We start from the raw sequence: 13,577 nt of genomic DNA on the forward strand, positions 1-13,577 counted from the left end.
GCTCGCACGGACGGTTGGATTATTGCAGCGACAAAAAACACGTGTCCGAGTAACAAAGTTTATTATTTGGAGTCATTAACGCATGTTAAATGTATATTTCTCTTAAATTTTAATACATAAGCCGAGGCCGCGCGGTAAACAGGTTTATTTTAATACAGAAATTTACCGCATGAGAGGCAGATAAGAGAAGCGTAAAGGGAAAGAAGGCCCGCAAGAAAGGTAATTCGCCGTTGATTTATAGGCCGAGCTACAATGAGCACTATGCCGATATAAACGACGCATTAAACAGAAATTTATTTAACAAACAAAAGCGAGTAAAGGTAATCGGAGATCGCGCGTCGGCGTCGGCGTCTCGCCGATGTCAATGTCTCGCGCGGCTGCCTCGTGTACGGCCGAACTGGTTCGGCGAGGCGGGGCCCCGGCCTCTGGAACCGGGACTTTCGAAAATCTGGATCATATCTCCTGCGGGCAGCCACCCGCCATTTGACGCTTCCCCGCAAAAGGAGAGATTCATGGGGGCGGGCCGCTCGCCCACTCCAGAGGTAAAAAGACGTTTCCCGAAAAACTCGGCCGGACTTTTCGTGCCTTCCGCCGGTGCCACGATAATGGCCTAATTATAAACCGCTCAATCCTCGCTCGCCCTCAAACGGTATTTCATCTTTTACAAAAGATTTATTTTTAATTCCCGTGCCCGGGCTCGCCAGCCTGGCAAATGCGAAAGACGAGCTCAGGTCCAAAATGCGGTCTTCATTTCATTTAATTCTTCGGCGTGGCTCCCACTTTCAGGGCAAATGTTTATCGAGATGGGCCGTAGTCATGGATACGTTCAATTTTATTAATGACATAATTATGTTCTCTCCGGCGCGAAATATATCATATTTGACAAGTTTTCTATACGACACTTTAATGCCTTCAACTCGGGCCTTTGCCCCCTTTTTCAATAATATTCTATCGACAAAATTATAGAGCCGCGGTTGCCATATGCATTGTCCATAAATCAACTTCTCTTTTCTTTTTTCGTTTTTCTTTTTCCTCTCGTTTCTTTCGTACGAATCGCAAGCCTAATGTGATCCATGGTTTTCAGCTTCCTTGTACCCCGATTCGAGAGACAATCCTTTATTATCGTTATTCTTTAAGCACGACATCCTTCGATCGAAAAGCACTAGGCCCTTGTCGTGCGTTCGAATGCCTCGGCTCGTTCGTCCCTTCCAATTGCTCGTCAATCGCGCATTTCCACGGCATCGTGCGATTAGCCATACGAAACACAATCCCATCCCGTTGTTTGTGATGAATTGCAATTGTCGTTGGGATGGAATGGCGGATACCTAGCGTGAATCGGTCGCCTATTTAGGAACAAAAATAATGTTATCGTCGGCCCTTCAAAAGGAAAGGTTAGCGCTCCGTCGACATTCAATTCGAACCGAAAAAAGCTGAAAAACAAATAAGAATAAAATGAACCGTAGTCTCGAAGACTAAAAGCTTTTCCGAATATCGATAAAACAAACGAATCCCATTTGCTAGCTAGCTCAGCTCGCTGCTCATAACCATTAATGAATCTAACGAAACATGTAAACGATGGGTAGGTTAAAAAAAAAAAAAAAAAACAATGAAAAAAAAAAGAATGAAAGAATGAGAGAAAGAGAGAAAAAAGTAGAAGAAGAAAAAAAGGAAAAAGGAAAACAAGCGTAGGCGAAGTGGGAGCAAGACGATCGGATGCCGACGAGCGAGGATATTACGTAAAGGATGAAAAATCCCTCGAGTATTTTTCTCGACTCATCGCTTCTGCACTTGTACATTGGGTCCGATGGGATGTTGCGCGTCGCCCCCACGGCTATAATGGACCGGCGTCGGCTCCGTCCATTAGCAGCACCTGTGCAGAGGCGGGGGTGTCCCGTAAAGGGTTCGGCGCCGGGGTGGAGGCCCTCGCTGAGCCTCTAATTTGAGATTCCCGAACGAGAGGGTTCGCGACCGCTACGCCTTCTTTTTCCTCTTGAAGTCGTCGGGCTCGCGCGCTCGGCCAAACTCCCATTGACCCTCGCGCACTGCCTGCCGCACGCCCCCAACGCCTACATTCAGCTGCATTAATTGGGATTTCTCGGCTTTTTTTTTCACTCTTTTTTCACTCTCTGGCCTGCGCCCCCCGAACGTTTTCATGCTTGTGCTGCGTTGGATCGGGAGGGAACTGGGCGGGGGGGGGGCGAAGCCTGCGGCAGTGGGAGAGCCTTCAGCTTGATTGATTTACTTTTTGATAAATTGGGCTTTCCTTGCGCGCGACCATGAAGGCAGCGCGATAATAATAAATACGGGAGTTTGAGGACATGGTGAGAATGTCCTTTTACAAGTTTCGCATACGCAGAGTATTTGGATATTGTCTGGGCTTCCTTCCTGAACAATGAGTCTTACTTGTTTATCTGCTAATCAACAGCAGCTAAATTGCCGTAAAGTTTCGTATTTCGTAAAGCCCGTGGAGTGTTACGTAATAAATAAATAATATGCGATGTCGCGTGTAACCTATAAACATGTCGATAAAACTAAAAAATTCATTTATAATAATCGATTGCAAATGTTGCTTTATATAATTTAATGACAATCTCTAAGTTTCAGATAGCATTACGAAGGTCGTATACATCTTCAAGCTTCAAGATGATGTTTAAGTGGAAAAAAAATTCATCCGAACAACAGCGAATACGCAAAAGATCAATTAATTGGATAAAGTCAGCAAGATATCACGCAATTCATCCGTCATATGCACAGAAATGCTGTTCCCCTGACTTTGAAATTCATTTATTCTCAGACGCAACGAGCTGTAATAATTGGAGGCTTAATAGACTTAAATAATTTCATAAATGAATGAAATAAATCTCGTATTTATCGACTGTTTATGCAATAATCAGAGTGCCGTAGTATCATGTTGGTAATCAATAAATTAAAGAGGCTATTAATACGTGTTTGAAGCCGGAAATATTTAGATAGTAAACACGGACAGAAAGTTTGTGCTAGTAATCGTTTTTTAACGATAAAAAAGTAATTGTACGAGTATTTGGAAATAAAAATATTGAAATCTGATGTACACGACTATTCTTTGTTTAAAATTAATTTTAAATTAAATGTTACATTATCCGTACATATCATATATATATATATATATATATATATATGCAAAGGAATAATGATATTTTTACTAATTGCTCGGGAGTATGTCGGCACGTGAATTAAAGTCTATTTTTCAAAAAAAAAAGTAAAAGTAAAACATTGCATATTCTGATCAACCTCGCGATTATTGCATTCTTTAATGACCAATTAATTAAAATTATATAATTTATTTTAAAACTTATAATCCAATGAACTTATATGAAACGTATGTTTATTTAATCCTTTCAACATTCCTCGTCATATAAATATGCTACTAAGCATTGATCGAAAATTTTTCTCTCATTTTGCAATTAAGTTAATTCTCAATAATTAAAACGCACCTCCAAAAAGAATATTACTATTCCAATGCGAATAAATTAATTTTTTTCATTCTAATTTTGTTCACATACAATTTTAACATTAAGCGTAATAAGTTGTACAATAATTTACGAGTAATCAGGCGATTATTCAAAGTATTTCCAGTTCGCTATATCATTGTTTAGAAATAGCACGTGGAATAGATTGGTATAAATATGTATTGAGGCAGATATTTGTGAATATTTATTTCAACATTATAGCACATTTAAAATATCGTTAGATCGTAGCTTTTTGCAATTCCTGATGAAATTAGTGTCAATCTAATTTATTAAAATTTGCAAACACGAGGATTAATATTGGAGTTCCAGTATCAAATCTCATTACAATTTCAATTCCATGAATATACAAGCATACATTCTACTTTATAGTTAGAGACGGCAAAATGAGCTCGAACCTCTATTTGGCTGACTTTCACGCTTTGCAGATCCACACGTATGATGCAAAGTCGTGGTAATGTCGTGATTTACGTGTTTTTTAATGACGGCAATTTCACCTTCGATACTAAATCCGTTCGGTTTAAAACATCGATATTACATTAACTGTACTTGAATGTGCAAATATCTAATCTAACAATTTGATGATAAATTTCTGAATATCTTGAAAAAATAAAAATTAAATTAAATAAAAAAAAGAACAAGAAACATCGCTCAACGATACAAACGATATATATAGGATTATATGTTTTTATCATGCCATAACGATATTACTAAATTAAATATCACGATAAATAGTTTTAAAAACTAATAAAAAGTTGAAAACAGCATCACTCATCCACGCGGTCATTTAAGTCAAATTTTTTAATTCTATTATGAACTTTGTTTAATAAGAACTTCCATGTTCCAAACACAGGCGAGCGCGCAAAATTCATTGACTATAATCTACCTGTAATTTCACTTTTTAATTGTCCAAAGATGCGCAGCATTGATCGCAAAAAACATCGTCCTTTGTCTCGAGAGCCGTGCATAAATATTTATCGGAAAAAATCGAACCTGACATGTCGCTAATTAACTCCTCCCACGAATTTTCGTCCCCAAAGTTTATGAATCCATCCCATGAATATGCAACGCAGAACGTGATCTCCGTTTCCGAGGGCGGGTGTTACCACGAGGGGGGTGAGGGAAAGGTTGACGCTGATGGCCGCCGGAGGAAGGGAGGAAGAGAGAGAGAGAGAGAGAGAGAGAGAGAGAGTGTGTGTGTGTGTGTGTGTGTGTGTGTGAGTGAGAGAGAAAGCTAATGAAAGCCATCTCGCGAGCGGGGAATATGCTAACGAGTCTAGGCGCCATTGTGGAATGAACCGGATCGAGCGAGACGATTTTCATTTTTCTCTTGGTGATGCCGATCGGATCGACAAACTACGGCGCTCTGCCTGCCCAAGTGATAAACACATCGAAAAATCGACCCTAGACAAACGTGATTTTTTACCGCTATCCGTTACCATCACTCCGTCACAGTCGATATTTCCTTATAAGCGAGGATATGTACGAAAAGCGTATAACATTTATAAAAGTGCCTTCTTACAAGAGCCTTGAGCCGCATCTACGAGCATCCTAATAAATCCTCAAACCAGAGCTGAAACAAGGCGTAAATCAAGTAAGCCCGCCCCCACATCCATGCATCAAATTAGTTGGGATTGTAAAGCGCGAAGATAGGAAACGACAAGGGTGTACGACCAGGCGACAGCAATTCTTTCAGGATCGACCCTCCCTCCCTCCCACTCTCCCAACCCTCACGCTCCGCCTTCCTTAATGCGGCGCCACCGCCAAGGTCTATCCCGAACGAACGCGACTCTTACTTAATGGAGATTTACGCTCGATGTACAGGTGGACAGGTGGCCGCGTAACACGGCGACCCGTGAGACATTGGCCGGCTCCCCTGCGACTGCCATATGGCGGAGAGCCGAGCACGGGAAGTGGGACACGAGGCGAGGCTAATGGGACTGGGAAGCCGGGCAAGTCGAAGACCCAAGGACCAAGGAAGCGTCGCCACGTCCGATCTCAATGCCCCGCGATTCTCTCATTTACCAGTCGGAGTGCAGCCTTCGTCAAATGTCGTAGAACAGAGATATTTACTCGGGACGGTTAGCTTTACAGGTTGGACAGGTCGGTGCGACAATTTCGTCGCTACTCGGCTACAAATGTAAGCGCGATGCAGCGTCTCTTACGCTCATAAGACGCCGCGAGCATCGCGTCGTCCACTCCTCGTGCCGGGCACAGCATCGCCATGACGATGTGCCGGATATGGCCTTTTCCACGTCAAAAAGCGTACGCTCGGGTCAGCCTATTATCACCGACTCGCTCGCTGAAGATAATGCGAGCATAATGCAAGTGCGGCTCGCTCGCGCAACAATCCCATAAACAATGGCCTCGCGGTCGTTAAGCTCGTAGAATAATAACGACGCCCGTAAGACAATTGGCGTGCGTGTAAAAGTCAAGCGATCCGGCGAACGAAGGTGGGAAAAAGAAAGTCGCACGTTATGAGGGCCCGTGGAGAGGAAAAGGCCGCGGGAGTCGAAAGACGGGAAGGCGCGTGCGTACGGAGCGCAAAAGGGTTATTCGCGCGGTGATTTACGCGGCTAATAAAGTCGGCGAAAATTTACATAATACTCGTCCAATGTTTAAAATGCGCATCGGCCTTCGCGCTCTTAAGTTTTATAATAATGATTTACGGGCGGCTTCGGCGCGATGCCTCCGCACCATCCGCGCACTCCTACCTGCGCCTCATCGCGCCGGCGCTCATCTTCCCGGGTGCCCTCACACACCTTCGCACACTCTAGCCGAGCGTCGCGCGAGCTCTTTCAATTTCCAGCTGGGAGGGCCGTTGGTTTTGGTCCGCCACTGATTTACGAGCGACGGCGTGGAAACTCGCGTCTACTTCACTTTTCCAACCTACATTGGACGAAACTCACTTTTTTCGATTGGCGGTTGGATGGGGGGGGGGAGGAGGGAGGCGACGACGACTCCGTCTTACATCGATGACATTCACGCGTTCGCGATTTTACTTTGCCGTCGACTATCATTGGACGAATTTCATATTCAGACTTTGTCACGTTTGTCATTTACGTGATATAAATTTACTCTAAAAAATATTCTCCGTCACGAGAATATAAGGAGTCAGTTTAACATGAGTTAAAACTTTCGACTCCACTCTTTTTAACGTTCTCACTCACAAATGAGGTTAGTAATAGGTGTGCGTTAAAGGTTAAAAAATAAAAGAAACAAATTAAAATTACATGCTAACGAGATATATTTTACAATTGATAAGGATAAATTACGAAACGTTGAAATTATCGTTCTATAAGTTTTTAGCATTTGCGGCAAGTCTTTATAAAATTTTGTAACGAGGATTTTTATTAACAATATTTTCAACAAAAATTTTAAAGAACTGATAATTAAATGAGAGTGAAATTAGAAACGCGTATTTGAGTGAAAGAAAAAATGCGAAATGTTTTTGTAAAAAAAATGACAAAAAATGTTTTTGTATTTTTTTTTCTAACACTAAGACTGATAAAATGTCTTGCTCAATCGAAGAAAAATTATTTTTATTGAGGAAATTAAAATTCAGGCCAAATTGTACGTATACATAAAATATTCTATTTATACGTATTTTTAAAGCACATTAGGCGATAATGATACGAAATTTTAATATATTTCACTTGAATATAATTAGATCCACTAGACCAGCAAGCGAGAAAGCATTGCCTTCGTAAGGAACGGATAGAGTGTTTTCATTTACGTGTTGCCTAACGATAAATTGTGTACTTACATTATATTTTTATGATATTTTTTTTTTTTTTTTGTTTTATTTCCACGTGTAGAGCAGATTTCAAATTATTGTTGAAATTATAGTTATGAAAAAGAGTAATAAAAGGACTGAATTTTTTAACAGAAGGCTCTTATTGAAATAATTACGTTTTACGATCACATTATTATTTTACCTTTAGTGGTGTCGCTTATTATTATTATTTACTACTTTTATTCTTTTAACATCAAACAGCCATAAATTTTAAAATTGCAATATCATCATTGTTTCTGTTATCTTTGTTTCTATTATTGTTAAATCTCATTATAATTGTTGTCATTGTTACTCTGTTGCTGTTATCGTTCGTATTGTCGTTGCTGTAATTATAAAAATATTATTATTATTATTATTATTATTTTTATTAGTATTATTAGTATTATTATTACTGCTACTACTATTATTAGAATTATTATCATCGCGCTGATTATCATCCCTGTGATTTTAGATAAGGAATGTATTAAATGAACATTAATATAACTATTTGTACGATGAATTATCGTAACGCGAGATTTTCAATCCTCTGTATTCCTTTAGCCAAGGAAGGCTCTAATCGTTTACGACAGCGACACGTTTCCACTCAGTCATTACATAATCATTAATTAATAAATAATTAGTTGGCCATTTCACAACGAGCGCCAAACGACTCCGGCGTAATTTAAGAACAAAATATATATATATATATATATATATATATATATATATATATATTACGAGAGGTACTCGGTTCCCGATAAAAATTAGTATCAGCATACGAAGAATGCTCGTATCGATCAAAAAGCCATACCGATACTCTCCACCCATAAAATACGTCTCCCATTTAATTGCCATAAAAAGAAATCAAGCGGCCCTGCGCCCAACCAAGCAAAACGACAAAGGACGTTAAAAATGTTTCGCGTGGATATTAACGGGCGACCGGACTATGCAACTCTCCTGGGAATCCGCTTACCAAGTCCGAGTTCACCCGAGCCTCCGCGGGTGCGTAAATTGTCTTTAATGCCCCGCGCGTACATCTTCAAACTAAAGAGCTAATTGGAAGTAATTAAGTCCCTCGGCGAGGCCATGCGAATATCGCGGCGGTCTCTCGGCGCATCTGCGACGGCGGCGTCACGAGCGCGGCCGCATTAACGAAAATCCCCGACGCTGTGCCCCGGCATTATTATTACGGCGAAAGCGCCGATCTCTCGGGCAGTGCTTAATAACGAGCGGCCGGTCGCGAGCGAAGATTTTAAAGAGTCGCGGCCGGTCCAGCAGCTGCCCAGTGCCTTACCGGTTCGAGCGCTTTCACGAGAGGAGACGTTGACCTTCGCGCGTCGAACGACTCCGAAAATTCACGCTCTTTTTTATGCAGTTGGAAATTAAGGAGGAGCCCCGGCCGCTGTAAATTCGATCCACGGGTAGTGTGGGGGGGGGGAGACGATGTTTATATGTTTTACGGCTGGGTTAATGCGAATTAACCGAGCGCGTTTGGGGATTTGGGGGAGCAGCGAGGCCATGATTAATGCCTCAGTGGAGAAAAAGACAATGGCCGATATTTTTGTACGGGGTAATAGAGCTTTGCGAAGCCAATAATTAAGGCCGCTGCGCCTTTCGCTTTGTTTTTTTTCATTCTGCTATTTAAATTTCCTCCGGCACGCGCTCGCTCGTGCAATAATACCGCGTACAAAGGCAATTACGGAGGCGCAGCGTTGGTTGATGGGTGATTGGAGGGTAGGGGGGGGGGAGGCGCTATTTCCCTTAGCACGGAAAGAACTAATTTGTTCCGATGATTTTACAGGCACCGCGGATAAGCCGTGCCGGCTCAAATAATTCCAAAGCGTCGCTTCGATCCCATGGAAATTCTGCATACGAACGGTAAAAGTGGGGATTCCAGCCGCGGAGGCGCGTGTCCACGTCCAAAACATCACCGTGGAAAATTCGAAGAGGCGCTTCCGCTCGCGGTCGAAGGTTACGCCTGCGATTGCGCTATGCGGGCGTTCTTTGCGCTTTTTGCGCGTGCGTACGTCCGTAGGCGAGGACTCGTCAAAGTATTCCCACGAGGGAATTATATTTAGCCGCGAGATAATATGCGCGTAGTGCAAATCGCTCGGGGACGCCGATAATACCCTCGCGTTTACCTGCGCTCCACTCTATTCGTTCCTGCGATTGTTACTTTCCCGCAATTTTTATTCTTTCATGCTGCCGATGGTGTGCCGCCCGCTCGTTGGCATGGAAAACTCGCAGCTTTAATTGCACGTTCGCCAGACAAAGGAATCGTGAAATTCCGAGCCGTTGGCCTACTTGTAGAGCGTCGCGCTTAAGTCGATGTTAATCTAATGTGAAGAGCAGTGCATTTGATCTATTTGCAGTGTTAATAGTTCACAGATACGAAGTACGTAGGATTAATAGTGAGGGGATAATTCTGTGAGGATGTCACGAATTTTTATATTTTTTCTTCGACTATTGGTTCATAACATATTAGTAATTTTTATAATTATCATACGATGAGATTAATTATGATTGAATCTTTTTTTTTTTGAGAGATTATTTGGTTAATTTGGTTAAGTAGATAATTTAAATCAATGAGTATATCAGGACTTTAAGAATCTTATGTAATGCAGTAAACCAAATAATTATTTTTGTTTTTGTTTGTTTTGTTTGTTATTCGCTTTTAAATAATGATGATAAAAAGAATATTCGGAAATTAGAAAACACTGCAAATAAGATGCATTTTTACGGAATTCCATCACGACTTTCGCGACGATAAAACAATATTATGGAGAAAAATTTATTAATTAGCGATATTTTGCATTTAAACTAGGCTTTTGAGGAGCAGAGAGTGTAGGAGCATTAAAAATAATTACGCCACGCATCTCCTGTAATGCCAACTGAGGCAACGATATCACTTTAAACAATTTCTGTCTCGTACTCGTATTGTAAGTTTAATATATAATTTTAAATTCTACATTTAACATAAACTAAAGCTAAAACTACGCATATTTAATTAAATTAAGTAATTATTTTAAAAGTACCTGCAATGGCTGTCTCATATTAATAATAAAATGAAGATTATAATCTTTACATTAAAATCTTCACATAAATTATAATCTTGTAAATGATCCTCCCGTAAAATTATATCATATTCGTAATAATTCATGTATTTTATGCTTTATTCTTTAATGGATAGTTTATTTATTATTGAAAATATATTTATTGTGTGTCATATTGCAAAATCTTTTCGCAGCTTTAAAATTAATGAAATGAATTTTCAGAATTTTTCTCCTTTAAATTTATCCGTTTTTCTGAATTTGTGAAAAATGTCTTTTCTAATAAGAATTTTCAAATTAACACGCTTGATGCAGGTGATTTTAAATTTAATAGTTTTTAATTGAACTGTAAACTCCGCCTCGGTTGGCAACATTTTATCGAAATATAAAATACAGTATAAAATTTTTCGAATGACGAAATTCATCCCGTAATATACTGAAGCATGAAAAAATGGTTTATTTTAGTCTTTATAACAAGCTTATATATATAGAAAATAGTTGTATTTCAAGGTTTTTCGATAAACAAAGTGTGCATGAAAATTAAAATTAATTTCAATGGAATATATTATCAAACATCTCTTTTTAAAACTCATTTGAATTATAAATATTAATTTTATACAATAATATATATATATATATACATATATATATATAAATTTACATACATTAAAACGTTTAATGAAAAATTCAGAAATCAGGAAAAATTAATTTAATTTTGCAATGTTTATTTTACGTAAACGATTTACTCATTATTTAATATGGACTTTTCTGTTCGTATGCTATGTTTAATTATTTTGCATAATTTTAAATTCAATTTATTAAAAAATTACTGAGCTTTCGATATTTATGTATAATATGTAAATATTTGATACATTTGGCATATATTCACAAATCAAAAAGAAAAAAGAATGTCGAAATAAAAAAAACGAAAAACGAAAAAAATACGCAACTCCAATTTATTTTTTCTATTTCTGCTCTTTAAAGAGTATTAACGGTTATGCGCAACATAATTTATACACGTACTAGTGAGGCTGACTCTACTCTGAATTAATTATAATATCATTAATTTAACGATTAATTTACAAAGTATTTCGTGCTCTAAATTCATCGGTATGTTGTTTATAAATTTTAATCTCCTTTATTGATTAGCGTCTCGGTTAAAAGTCTAATCACATTATCGACATACAAATGTAACAAGGGAAAATACAGATATCGAAGAACGGAAGAATTTGTCTTATTTTCACATAATATTCACTGTAGGTATGAGATTGTAAGTTGGCAGTTATTTTCTATATGCAAGTGTATGCGTGTAAAATAAATTATATCAACTTAAGCACATTTACTAATCACGAATGATAAAACAATTAGGCCAATATCATCGATGGAATTTTCTGTAAGAGCTATGTGCTACGAAAACTTGTCTATATTTGTGCGTGCGTGCGCGCGTGTGTGCGTGAAATATCGCTTTAGTCAAAATTGCTACCCGATCCTTAGTTTTAGTCGCAAAAGCTATACTGACGATTAACCTAATTATGAAGAATCGTCGAAGCTATCGGCTAGCATTATAATAATGGGACTCTTCCCCCGGCCTACCAGAATCAATAAGGCTCGCTTAACTTTCCTTGTAACGACGCGAGCGAGCACGGCTAAGGGTCGGGGGATCGTCGAAAATTAAACGATACGATCGATGTGTTTGTTTTCGGCTTTTTCCCCGAGTGGCAATGAAAAAGAATCAATTTCGCAGAGACTCGGGGCTTCGCGCTCGTGATAATCGAGGCGCGTTCGGCCAATGCGCGCGTGCGCGTGCGCCTACGAACCCTGCGCTCTTTTGAATTATAACCCAGCGAGCAGCATAAGAAGAGTGGCCCGGCCATCGTTTACGCTACCCTAATCGGTTTTGGTGCAGCTTCAAATCGCCGAGCCCTCGTAAACTCGAGGTTACGGGCATCTCCGCTACCAGCTGGTGAGGCGGATAGTCTGCGAGAAGTGCGCGAACCCGTGCGGGAGTAGCGGCGGGCTCGGGAAAGCAAAGGGAAAAGGCTTCGGTGTGCCTTCAGAGCCTTTGGAGCAGGGAGGACGAAAAGAACGAAGCAAAGCGCGGAGCTTAAAAATCGAAGGGGGCAGATAAAAGGCGAGTGCAGCGGGGCCGAGAAGGAGGAGGCACGCGAAAGAACTAATGGCGGAGGAGGAGGAGGAGGAGGAGGAGGAGGAGGAGGATGAGGAGAAAAAAGGCGACGGCGCGCACGGTAATACGGCCCTTTGGCCGGGCATAATTTTGGCTGTGCATCGGCTTTTTTCGTCGATGGGCGAAGCGCCATAAATAAATGTTGTTTTTACGGCTGCCAAATTGGGCATTTAAAGTACATTCGGGCCTTACCGGGCTCCGCTTCGCTGTACTCTCGCACGGCTGCCCCCATCCCTCCCGGTAGCGCAGACCGCCCGGGCACGGACGAAGATTTCGGTGGTTGAAAACGCGAGTGCCCCGCAAAATTGCCACTCGCCAAATATCGAGGCGGGAGAGAGTAATGCGCCTGCCGGAGTGCGCATGCAAAAATACGGCCGTTAAACGGCGCACGACTACGCTCGTGAGAAGCTGCCCGACCATTTTCGCCCCACGCACTCGGACCTCCCACCTCCCGACCGAGGAATTTCACGGGCACTAGCCGATGGCGAATACACTAGCCGATCACCGCGAATATACGCTACACGCATACCCACTACCGGCACCACCCTCTCTTATCCAAGATTGCCGGCTGCATTGACGGACCGACGACTCCGCGCCTCCACGAGCGACTTCCGCTTGGTAATGAGAATTCACGTGATCCGCGATCTCGTCCTGTCATTTTGGCCGTATTGGCACGCGTAAGGGTTAGGGATGGATCGATCGCGGGGGTGCGGGCTCGCAACGCTCGTTAATCGAATTCTCGCGCTTAAAAGAGCGATGATATCCCGCCTCTCTCATCCCACCGTTGAAATTTACGGTGGTCTGACCGTTAACGGAACGTATGCCGCGCCTCCCTGTGTTGTAGTCGAGTAAGATCGACACCCGAAGCACTCACGCATGTAATCGCAAGTGGTTCGGGGTTATCCGCGTCGCCGGACTTTACTGGAATCCGATTTTTATGCGCCGACGCGAGAAGGAGAGCCGGGCGCGGAGCCCGAGACGTGCGCGAGCCATTAAATCCGAGTCATAATACGCTTCTCCGACAGAGAGAGAGAGAGAGAGAGAGAGTGTGTGTGTGTGTG

Source organism: Ceratosolen solmsi, unplaced genomic scaffold (genome assembly GCF_000503995.2).
Source record: "Ceratosolen solmsi marchali unplaced genomic scaffold, CerSol_1.0 scaffold39, whole genome shotgun sequence".
In the NCBI taxonomy this organism is placed as follows: domain Eukaryota; kingdom Metazoa; phylum Arthropoda; class Insecta; order Hymenoptera; family Agaonidae; genus Ceratosolen; species Ceratosolen solmsi.